This window comes from Cyanistes caeruleus, chromosome 3, assembly GCF_971803275.1.
Source record: "Cyanistes caeruleus chromosome 3, bCyaCae1.hap1.1, whole genome shotgun sequence".
In the NCBI taxonomy this organism is placed as follows: domain Eukaryota; kingdom Metazoa; phylum Chordata; class Aves; order Passeriformes; family Paridae; genus Cyanistes; species Cyanistes caeruleus.
In genome coordinates, this window is record NC_141703.1 from 44,415,684 (window position 1) to 44,427,506 (window position 11,823).

Genomic DNA, 11,823 nt, shown 5'->3' on the forward strand with positions numbered 1-11,823 from the left:
ATTAGCCTGGAAACTCAAATCAGTGAGCCTAAACCATGACATGATCAAAAGACCATTTGCATCAAGAAGGTTTACATAAAATCTCACAGGTTAGGCTGCAAAAGCTCTTTTTCTCTTGTTAATTTTTTTCTTGCATTATCCAGTGTATTGTAGTAAAACCTAGAGGCAGCTGTTCCCATTGAGATAAATATTTTGCAAGTGGTAAATTTTCTGCCGTTGTTTGAAATAAGAAAAAAATAAACAGGCAAAACAAAAGGAACTGTGAGACCTCTCAGTGTGAGAGGTCTTTGAATATCACCGTCAGCTCCTATATGGAGAGCTGTGCACTAACCTAGCCCATTATGCAAGTTCCAGCTAGGAAGACTATAGGGATCCTAAAGCCTCATCTCAGGATTAGCCCTCTGTTCACTTAGATGGGTGGAGTGAATCTTTGTATATAATTTCATTGCAATGTCCCAGTGTGATTTGACTAAAATTAAAGTACTCTGAAGTGACTATAAATGCCTAGTGAAATTTTAAATTAACTACAAAATACAAAACCCCTGAAGATAAACTATCAAAATATAATCCATGGTCATAGAAGTATAAAATTTGAGCTAATTTGAGCTGTACTTTCTACTGCTGAAAGACACAAAAACTACCTGATTCAAACCAAAAAGTCTAACAGAGAGGAAAATTAAGGAAAATTCAAAAATTGAAATGTCCAGATTCTTTAGTATGGTTCATCTGATTTTCTGTATTGCCCAAGTACATGCTGCACATTCTCAGATTTTCATCTCTTGTTACACAGCTCACATGATATTATACAGACACATTGTCTATTTTTCTAAAGGGCTTTGCTTATTTTGCACATTCAAAACAGTTCAGCAGTTTCCCAATTGTGAGCAATATTTTTCTTAGCAATTCACTTTCCTGTCCACTTCTCCCTTGAGCAAACATCTCAGAATTTGTTCTGGTAATCTTTTAAAAAAGGGAGAGGTGAGACTGAATGTGTAATAGCACATTAAAATTCAAAACTCTTAAAAAATGTTGACATAGATTTAATTGTCATGCAGCTGAACTGTTTGTAAACATGTTTGCCAATGCCCAAGTGTATCACACATTCCAGAGTAGAGAAAACACAGGAAAAAGCACCATCTTGACTGTGAGAAAAGGGATAAAACAGATGTTGCTTACTTGACATTCACATCTACATAATATGTTCATAGATAGCTCTATGTACAATTTAATCATGGATAATACGTAAAATGTCAGGAGTCATGTTCTGAGTGATTAGTTCAGCATATCCTAAGGGGACTGGACTCCATGTAGAAAATTTTATATATGCAGGACACTTCAGAATAGAGGTAAGTAGTTGCATATGCATTGCCTGTACAATTTTTCATGTGAATCCTTTTCCTTACTTCTCTTAGAGACATGAATTAAGTTAGTAGTGCTGATATTTAAAGCATATTGATATTCTGAGCTGATCCAATAGGTTTTAAAGGATGTTCATTAAAAAACAGCCATTGTACTGCCCTGTATTTTCAGGATTAATTTAACATGCTTGAAATGTACAGGAAAACAAAATAATGCAAAGCATTTGAAGAAAAAAAACAGATTCTGGGATGGAAAATAGATCATAAATATTACACCCATAGGACACAGCACTATGCAACAGTCTTGTCTTACTTGTTCAAATGCATAATACAATTGTTAACAATTGCACTTGTTAAAAAACTGAAAAAGTTTATATTTATTCCTATTTATTTTATATTTATTTATGGATGCTAAATCTGAACCAGAGTGCCTGTAGTTATTACAGGCCACATAGCTCTCAGGCCTGACTGAGGGCTAGCCTGAGAAATTCATGAGAAGGAATTAAAACAATTCCCAGAGATACTAAACAGCCTTGCAGGTGTTGTTTTGCAGCCTGTTGTTTCTCCTTGCAGGAGAGAGTCAGGGGGGGCAAAGTACCCCTGACCAATGATGGTGATGTAGTACTTTGTTAACCAATAAGAGTTTCCTTTCTGTACTTTCCACATATCTGTCTATAAGACAGAGCTGAAGCAATAAACTGGGAAATTCTCCTGTTGTGACTCCCTTGAGAGAAAAAAAAAATCATCCTTATTGTACTTTGATTAGAAACATTTAGAAATTTCTATGTGTGTAAAATTTTAAAACTTTTGGAATCAGCAAATATTTTGCTGGGTTCATTCTTTGTTTTTACTAAAGCTCTTTTTAACAATAACATTGCAATATTTTCATTACAGTAAACTGAACACAGTGAATCTATTAAAAAGGAGGCAATCACAAACAGTTTTTTAAACTTCTGTGCTCTTATCACATACTAGGAAGGTATTCACAAGTATAGACATTCTTCCAAAAAACATTATATATTGTCTATTAATAGCTTCATTAAAAATTCAATACTGGACACAAAAATATAGAACAATTTTAAAATTATAGCCACCAATTTTTGTTGCTTTTGTTTTTCTATTTGCTTAAATCAGTGTCACTACTATGTGGTATAACATGTACATTAAGGGAAGATACACAATTGTCATATGAATGCTTTGAAATGTTATTAAAAAGAACTTTTTTGGGTTTTTTAAGTGCTTTTTCATGTTTCTTGTCAATTTAGAAATGAAGCATGCCTCAGAATTCAATCTGGTTTTAACATTATTTTTTTAATAGAGAATTCTTTTCACAGCAGTGTTTCCCAACTTGTAAAATTAGTTTCATAAATGGAAATAACTGATAAATATCTGAGTGGAAGTGGATTTGAGTTTAACTACATGAAAGTATTAAAAAGCATTTGAAAGGATGAGCAATTGTAAATTCTAGCTGGATTATTCACAACGTGTTTATAGCAATGATAGATGACAAAGATAAATTAAGGAGCCTTATGCATGCACCAGTGAGACTTGTGCACACTATTTTTACATAATTCAGGACTGTCTAAATGTAAATAAGAATCTTAGTAAGTTATGTGTGTCTAACTTTCAAATTTACTTTTATATTTATATATATATATATATATATATATATATGCATACAAATACATATGGATGTTTGCATGTATGTGTGTATGTGTGTATATCTATATACACTTCATGAAAAATTGTTACTTAAAAAACATGTGATATGTACTCAATGTACATCAATCCTGAAATAATATGGGGTCTTTCCTTCACATGGCTATATAAAATCTGAAGTTGGTTTGGACATACAATACTGGTACTTAAGAACTTTTAACCAAAAGGTCTACCTGGTGTTTTATAATACTTGAGTTTTTCCTACATGTCCAGAGTGTCTCTGCACATCTCTGGCAGAACAGCCATTTTCAGACTTAGCTAGTTAGATGAATCAGATGGAATAGCTATGGATGTTATCTCTCTGGACTTCCATAAGGCCATTAGCATGGCATGGAATATTAATTTTTCATACCTGATAATTTCTTTAATAGTAGCAATAATTACATCATCAGCCCTCAGTATTCACTGAGAAGTAACAAAGTCACAGTATTGAAGCTGCCTGTCTTTATCTGTCCCAGAGACACTGTTTGAAAAGGAAAATTAAACTTACTAGCTAATTTGTCCTTAATTTAATAACTTAGGTAGTTGTAATTCTTCAGACTGCGTTATTGTTTTGAAACTACTCCTTTTAACTTTATCAAACTTCATTCTCTCACAATGATTTTTTTTTTCATATTCGCTTATGCTAATTTTATCTCTTTTTATCAGTCAGTTGTTTTAATGATTTTTAGTAGTCTTCACTAGTAATCATTTAAGTTGTTTACACATACAGAAAGAAAACTACCTTCCAGACCTACACCCATGCACTGTATTGTGGTGGAATTCAGATGGAGTATAACTGTCAATAGCTTATATAAAATGTCCATAAAAAACCAACAAATTCAAATGAAATACAAAGAGTACAAATGAAAAAAAAACCAAAATAAAACCAAAGAATATGAGCATATCTAAATAGCTTTTAATTCATTATGCATTCAAATGACTACCGTACTTAGCAAACACTCCATATTTACTAACATAATAGTGTCTTTAGCATTTACAGCTGTCTTTGATTCATATTTCCTCCCTGCTAATGGCCCTTTCTTTTTTGTCAAGGTGACCATTCTTATTGTTATCTTATCCAGAGGAGAAAATTAATTCTAGAATTTCTTATCTTTATTGGTTTTATACAATAATTCAGGAGACATAATTTCTGAGACCTGTGACCTCAGTTGAAGTTTATCTGAAAATTCTAAGTTTTCACCTAGATCGATCTATTTATGTATCCATCTTGGCTTTTGTTGCTTGATTAGTTGAAACCTTCAGGGTTTTTTTAAGGACACATGCTTTTCTCTTCAAGAAAACCTTACAGTTTGAACACTTCAGGCTGTGTGTGTGTGTGTGTATGTGATAGAACAATAATTTTCAAACCTTTTGTTTTGTTACTACCATTATTTGATCTTCTCAATGTCAAGCCTTTCCATGCTAGACAAATCAAAGTGATTTATATGGTATTTTTCTGTTAAGATCAAGTTACAGGTAATCTACTGCTTGAGAGAGAGCCCAGTGTTTTCATGCATATCACCTGTAAATTTTATAGAAACATTTCCATGCTTCAAGTTTTAATAGAGCTCAACACAGCTATTTCCTCTCTTTTCCTAAACCAAATACCTTTCCCTTTGACACAGACCTTGATAAAAAATTGTGATAAGGACAGTGAGTTCTCACTGTCTACACAGATATTTTTAATTCTATATTTGGATTAACGAATACAGTGTAAATGTTTGCAGTTTTACAGTTTGACATCTGTATCTGAACTACTTATCTCAGACTTCCATTAGAGATAAGCAGCTTTAGTACACAAATGATCCAGTCAAGTTAAGATATTTACTCTGTGATGACATAAATTGTACCCCAAATGGGTCTCTCGCTCTCTGAAATGAAAGATACTTAACCATGTGAAGCAGAGTAGTTGAAGGAAGATTTTCAGCCAGGCATGAGCAGTAGGACACAATGATTACATGGATGATTATGATTAGAAGTATTGCTGGTACAGTGCCTATATAATACCAATGCAGTGGCATGCACTGCTACAATGAATTATGCTCAGGTTGTGGTCCCTCCCAGGCTGTCCTGAGCTTCAGTGAGATGCCCTTGCTTTCTAAACTTCTCAAAGAAGCCTATGTGTAGCTTGGTCCACTTAGCCTCAGATTAGGTCTAGAGTTTATGTTTAAAGTATTATAATATCAGCAGGTTCTGCTAGAAACATGCAGGTGCCTTGCAGAATTCACAAATAGAAAGTAGCAATGTGGCAGCTTTATTATTTTATCTCTGTATTTCACTGAATCTCACCCAGACAAGAGTGAGTATTCCCTGTCTCTGGAATATCTAGGATACAGGAGTATCCTAGTATCTACAGGAGTCCCTGCTGTGGTGGGGAATCCAGCCAGGAGCTGCCTGCAACCTTCAGAGGTTGAATTGCTTAGTTGGCTGAACCTTCAGCATCACTTTATACACTTTAGCAGGTTGATGAGTACCAAAGTTAATCACAAACCTCTCATCTCATTCATCTCTGGAATGCATTAATTACACCAGCTTTCAGACCATTCCACTCGCAATACCCATCTGGTGGTCTTAAGGTAAACCAAATTTCCTGTCAGAGATGACTAAAAGGGAGAGGGTCTGTGATTGTGTGTGTGTGTGTTCAGAAGGAACATGAAGACCTCATCACCATCACATCTTTCTGGAATTGGATGTAAACCTATAAGGTTTATTTATTTTACCATATAGGTTTTGTCTGAGCATCTAAGAGATCCAGATACAAGTAAAAGGGGCAGGTCTTAAACACACACAAGACCCTCCAAAGTGTCACCCAGGAGTCAGGCTGAATATCTTACAGTATTGTAACACCACTAGACCCTTAAGAGTTGGTAGCTGAACTAAGTATATACATTTAGTCAGATAAATTCTGTTTCTAATGTGGAATCAAAAAGAAAGAATAGCATTTTAATTGCTGTGGTTAAAATTCTTTTAAATTTTTTTTGCAGCAAATCCCACAATTTACCCTTAATCCTTGTCTCCTGCATCCTCTCTATAAACAATTCTGTATTTCAGAAATTTGTTTGATTGTTTAACTGTTTAAGTTCCACTCTGACTGAAGAGTTGGGCTCTGCAGAATTAAACTACAAGGTGCTGCCTGAAATGCTCTGGCATTTCTTCTGTTGCCTCCAGAATCTGTCCCTGGAGGGATCAGATTTCATACAGGTTTGGTCTCATTCCTGCAAACCTCATGCAAATATTTCCAAAGCCTTATGGCTCCTCAATGAGCATTAGACATTTATGAATGGATAACTAAATTATGCTGTAGAAAATGCAGTCATTGAAGCTTAAAGAGTAACACAGCTGTCTAAATTATTTATTTTAGGATGCACTAAACAGCTGCTCAGACCTTAGCAACAGCATTTACATCTCACTTGGTTTAAAAGGGAGCCTAGACATCTAGTTCTGTGACTGATACATTTTGAGTCTAAATCTGGAGCAGAATCCTGCTTTTTAAACAACAGACACACAACAATTGTCATAGCTTTTCTTTTTTTCTTAATTTGTTAAATCCTTTGTAACTAGCCATTAGTGATGTGTCACCCGAAACAAAAACTTTATAATATCTCCATGTTTTCAATTTATTTTAAGGTACTTCTGCATTTTGTTCTGTGTTTTGTGTCATATTTCTTTTCATCCTATCCTGCTGAATACTGTCTTTTCTGTGTTTATTTTTAATGTCTATATAAACCCAGAATTATGGGACAAAAGTCTGTGAATTAATATCAGTATAGGTGTGATAACAAAAATCCTTTTTGTTTATAGAGTTATTGTGCAGTCATATTATTTGAATTCTAGATCATTTTTTTCAGAGTCCCAAGACAGACATTTTCCCCCACTAAAACTATAAAAGGAGTGACCAAATAACAGACAATATTATGTATCTTGGAGATATGAATAAAATGGACTACATTTTTTTTAAGGACAGCGCAGAAATAATGTGCATAATTTCCTAAAGCGAAAGAAGGATTTTTACACATTTATTCTATATTCCTCTGAGGGGATTTTCAAGGTGTTACAGCAAGAACTGAGAGACACCATATCCATTTTTAAAATCTAAAATACTTTTTTTTACCAACACAGGGGCTGCTTAATGTCATCTTATGACTTAACATCTCATATATTCTTATTGGGATCTTTTCCGCTCTTTGTTGTTGGCCTTGCACATATACTGAGGGGAAAACGATTGTCATCTGAAATAATCTGAAATGACTACAGGCTTTTAGACAGGCAACTTCTGAACATGAGTTGGGAACATAACGTTGCCATATCAGGCGAGGTAGGAGTTATTTTGCAGTCCACAGTGACACACTAAATAAATTGTTTTGCACAGAAGTAATAAATAGTACTATGAAAGTATATCAGAATTTTCCCCCTTCTGCTCCTATTTTCTTTACACTAAAGAAATCTAGTTTTGTATACATATACACACACACACAAACACACACACACACACATTTGTTTATATATAAACTATAAAATATTTTAAACCTAGATTTCGATCTTTTTATTTTTATCAGGAATGAAACACATCATATTCTGATATCCATTACATAAATTTGTTTTGTCATGTGATAGGTTTTTATTTAAAATATAAAAATTATGTGCATAGAAAAAAAAATCAAATATGCTGTAATTTTTTTTGAAACATAATTTTAAAGTTATTTCAATTTTCCTGTAATCAGACTAAAATTATGTCATTTTTTTGAAAGTACTTATCATCCAGTAGCATAAATCCTTACAGCTGAAATAGTGTATGGTTAGGGGAGTGACCCTGGTCTTTTAAAATTTGATATCTTGGGTTTAATCTCCAGCTTCTGGCATATCAGATATGGAAAATATATCGTATCAGAAAAGGGAAACATCCTACTTTGACAAGATTTTAAGCACAGGAGCTGGCAGGACAGATATCCATATCCAAATATCCAACATATCCAAATGCATACTTATGCCTCAAACAACCTCGGTCCTAGATAGTATCAGTTTCCAAGATCACTTTTATTATCAACTTCAAAGAGGTTGATATTGAAGGTAAGTTACCAACAAGCTGACATTCACGTGGCCATGTTCTATTTTTCCATAATGTGATATCTGTCATTACATTTAATTAAAATTTAAATTATTTTTGTCTAGAGTTTCTGATTAACTATTAAATTAAAATGCTATTAAAATGATTACTGTGAGGTCCACTGTTTTTTTTGTAACTTAATTTTCATAATGTGAATTTATGAAGGAACTGGTTACTGTGCTCTGTGTATTTCTTTTTAAAAAATTAGATATGAAAATATATATGTTTATACAAGCAAATGCCAACAGGAAAATATTAAAACATAGAGTAAGAAATTCACTAAAACAATTTAAAAAGTTTGGAAGAAATTTTTAAAAAGACATTCATTTATTGAATCAGTAACATAATATGGCATTGCACAACACTAAATTTTGGGTTATACTAATATGCAGTTGTGGTGATTTTAAAGCACTAGCTAAAAATCACCAGAAAATTACTCATCTCTTGCTGTGAGATATGGATTAGAAGAAGGGCAAAACAGGCTCAAAACTTAAAAGGAATAAAGAAAGTTTATTGATAGAACTACAAGAATAAGAAGCCAGAATAAAACCTCTAGAAACCATTCCTCCCCACCACCCAACAATTCCCTTATCCAACTGACAGCATAGAGACAAAACCTGGTAGTTAAACAGTACCAACTATACAATAGTCTTTTCATCAGTCTTTGTAGAGCAAGGAGTTCCCTTTTGTCTTTCCATGGAGAGTTCTCCACAAGAAAACAGTTTTCTCATGGCTTTTTATTCCCATGATAGCAGCTGCCTGGAAAACTCTGCCATCATGCCCTCCTCTCATTTTCATACCACTCTGAGGTGTGTTCATGGGCCAAGAACTCAAGGGGTGTCATTTTAAGAATGAGTTATTCAAAGGCAAAGGTTCTCTTCATCTGTCTCTGATCATCTCTGGGAACAGAGGTTTTCTCTTTTTCTCCCTGGGGGCCAAGGGTCTTCATCAACTCTAACTTCTCTCTTTCTGTTCCAGCATCTCATAAGATCACAACTACTCCACTATTTATTCTGCTTCATCAATAAATACCTTTGCTCAGATCTACGCTTTGAAATACTTCATTCCCCCCCAGAATTCTCTTTCATGAATTAAAGAACTTTTTCAGAACATTATTGTCCATCTCCATGGCCTTACCAAAAGAATATTTCAGCTTATTAAAGCATTTCTTCATTCTCTTTCTATCTGAGGTTCTTACTTTGGTGGTTTATGTTGTCTCTTTACATGTTGATCACTCTTGCTTCCCTTTCTCAGGAAAAAGGATTAAATCTGCAAGTCTCATTGGATAGTGAAAGCATTAAAATCTGTCCCAAGCTGCGGTGGGTATTCATGGTGTTGGATTTCAGCTCGGCAGTGCTGGAAAGGCAGCAGACAGTTTTCAGCCTGCAGCCTGCAGCCGTCCGTGAGGGCCATGGGGGTGAGCAGCTGTGGCCTGCCCCAGCCCAGGGCTGGGACCATGGGAGAGCCCAGCCCCACCTGGGACTGGGAAAGCCTCTCAGTCTCCATCCCCTGCCCAGGAGCTGCTGAAGTCCGGCTCAGCCCTCTCCTCCCAGGCCAGACAGTCCTGAGGTGGCGGGGGGGAGGGTGGGGTGGGGAGCTGGGCCAGCCAGACTTCTGTTACCTTTCAAAGCTGGAAAAAAAGTCACTCGCAAGCATTTGGGCTTAAGGTTAAAAAGGTGGTATTCACAAGGTTGATCTCACTTTCAATGGTCAAAAAAACTGTCAATTCTGGATTAGAAGAAGGGCAAAACAGGCTCAAAACTTAAAAGGAATAAAGAAAGTTTATTGATAGAACTACAAGAATATGAAACCAAAATAAAACCTCTAGAAACCATTCCTCCCCACCACCCAACAATTCCCTTGTCCAACTGACAGCATAGAGACAAAACCTGGTAGTTAAAACAGTACCAACTATACAATAGTCTTTTCATCAGTCAGTTTCTTCTCTGCCTGAGAACTCTGCCAGTTCTCAGGCAGAGAAGAAACTCCCAGCATCCTCTCTGTCAGAGTCATCACATCCATAGCTGTTTCTCAATTTTTCCTAAATGCCAAAGCATCATAAAGTCACCCCAGGACAACACTAAACCAATCTAACAGGGAAAAGGAGCGCTTTTAATTGTGAATTGTGCTGTTTCATTTACTAGTTCTTCCTTTATCATGAATTGAAAGTCTAGTCCTATTAAGACACTCTTAATTGAGGTTTGGTGAATAAAAAAAAAGTTTTGTTTTTCAAGGATAAGTTCTGCTGAACAGTACTGAATAATAGATCTGAGTTATATATTGAAAGATCTGGATTTTTCACTTGTAAATTGTGCTGTCACTAATATATTTCATGTGTATATCTTAATTCTAAGTGCTTAATAAATTATTTAAATCTAACTTCATTTGTATTTCCAAATAATATGCAGTGTTTTAAGAACATTACTTACCACTAAACTTCTTTCTCCCCTAGTGTCTTTCTTTTTAACTATACATCAAAGCACATTATAAATTAATCCTGAGAGCATTTATTATATATGTACTTGGATAGGAAATTATAATGATACAGTTTGTAACAGGAAGTTTACCCACACAATAACTTTCATAAAGTTAAGCAGTTATTCAAAGCTATTTATACAAAATTAGGAAAAAAACAAACCAAAACCAAACCCTTAAAAAACAAAAAGACAAACTAAAAAAACCCAAAAAAAACCCCAAAAAACCAAAACTCCACTAAAATCATAAAAAAAACCCCCCAAAAACCTAGATCTCTTGCTAACATAAGAAAATCAGAAATTCTGAAGCCAGTCACTATTTCTCTTGAGTAATAAAAAGATAATAAACATTGTTTATTTCTATCTTGTCTCAAAAATACTATTATGTAAAGAAGATCTCTGAAATCATACTTAGTTTTAAAAGCCTGTAGCAATTTGTGTTTCTTTCAGATTTGAATTACATAATTCACAACCTGTTTTGAGATATCCACAGAGTATCTGTGCCTTGAAGTCTTACATGATGTTCCTGGAAAGCTCCAGTGTAGTAAATGACTTTATATGCATAGAATCAATTCTGAAATGCATTATGATGTTGTTTTAAAAATATTACACACATGATGAGATATCAGAATTTTAAATTGCAAAACGATATGTAACACAATTTTCTCAAATTGCCATATGGCCATTCTAGCAAAATTCAATAATTATGAGGTTTAGAAATTACATAAAAAAACCAAACCATGTAGTAACAAATTTTTTTTTAGTGTGTGTACAATTTTTGAATTGTACAACTACTTTTAAAAGTTGGAAATCTACTCCCTTTATATTTTTAATATCCTTTTTAATTTTCTATAACAGAAGGAACAACTTTTCTACAAGCATCCCATGCACCTCACAGGGAGTGAGTAAGAATTCTGCATAAAGATCCAATCCATCAAAGGTTTGATCTGCTCTCCTTTGATGTCTGAAGGAGACTTTTCTTTTTAACTCCCTCAAATATCAAATTTTTATTTGAAAATATATTGAATAAACTATTTCAAACAGTTAATTAACTGGTTTTTGTCTTGGAAAAGTATCACATAAACAATTTTGTAACTGCAGCAGTGTTTAGGAAATACCATAAATTTTATACAAAGACAGCCTGCTGCTTTTTCTGATTAACATTGTACTAGAAAGTAACAAACTC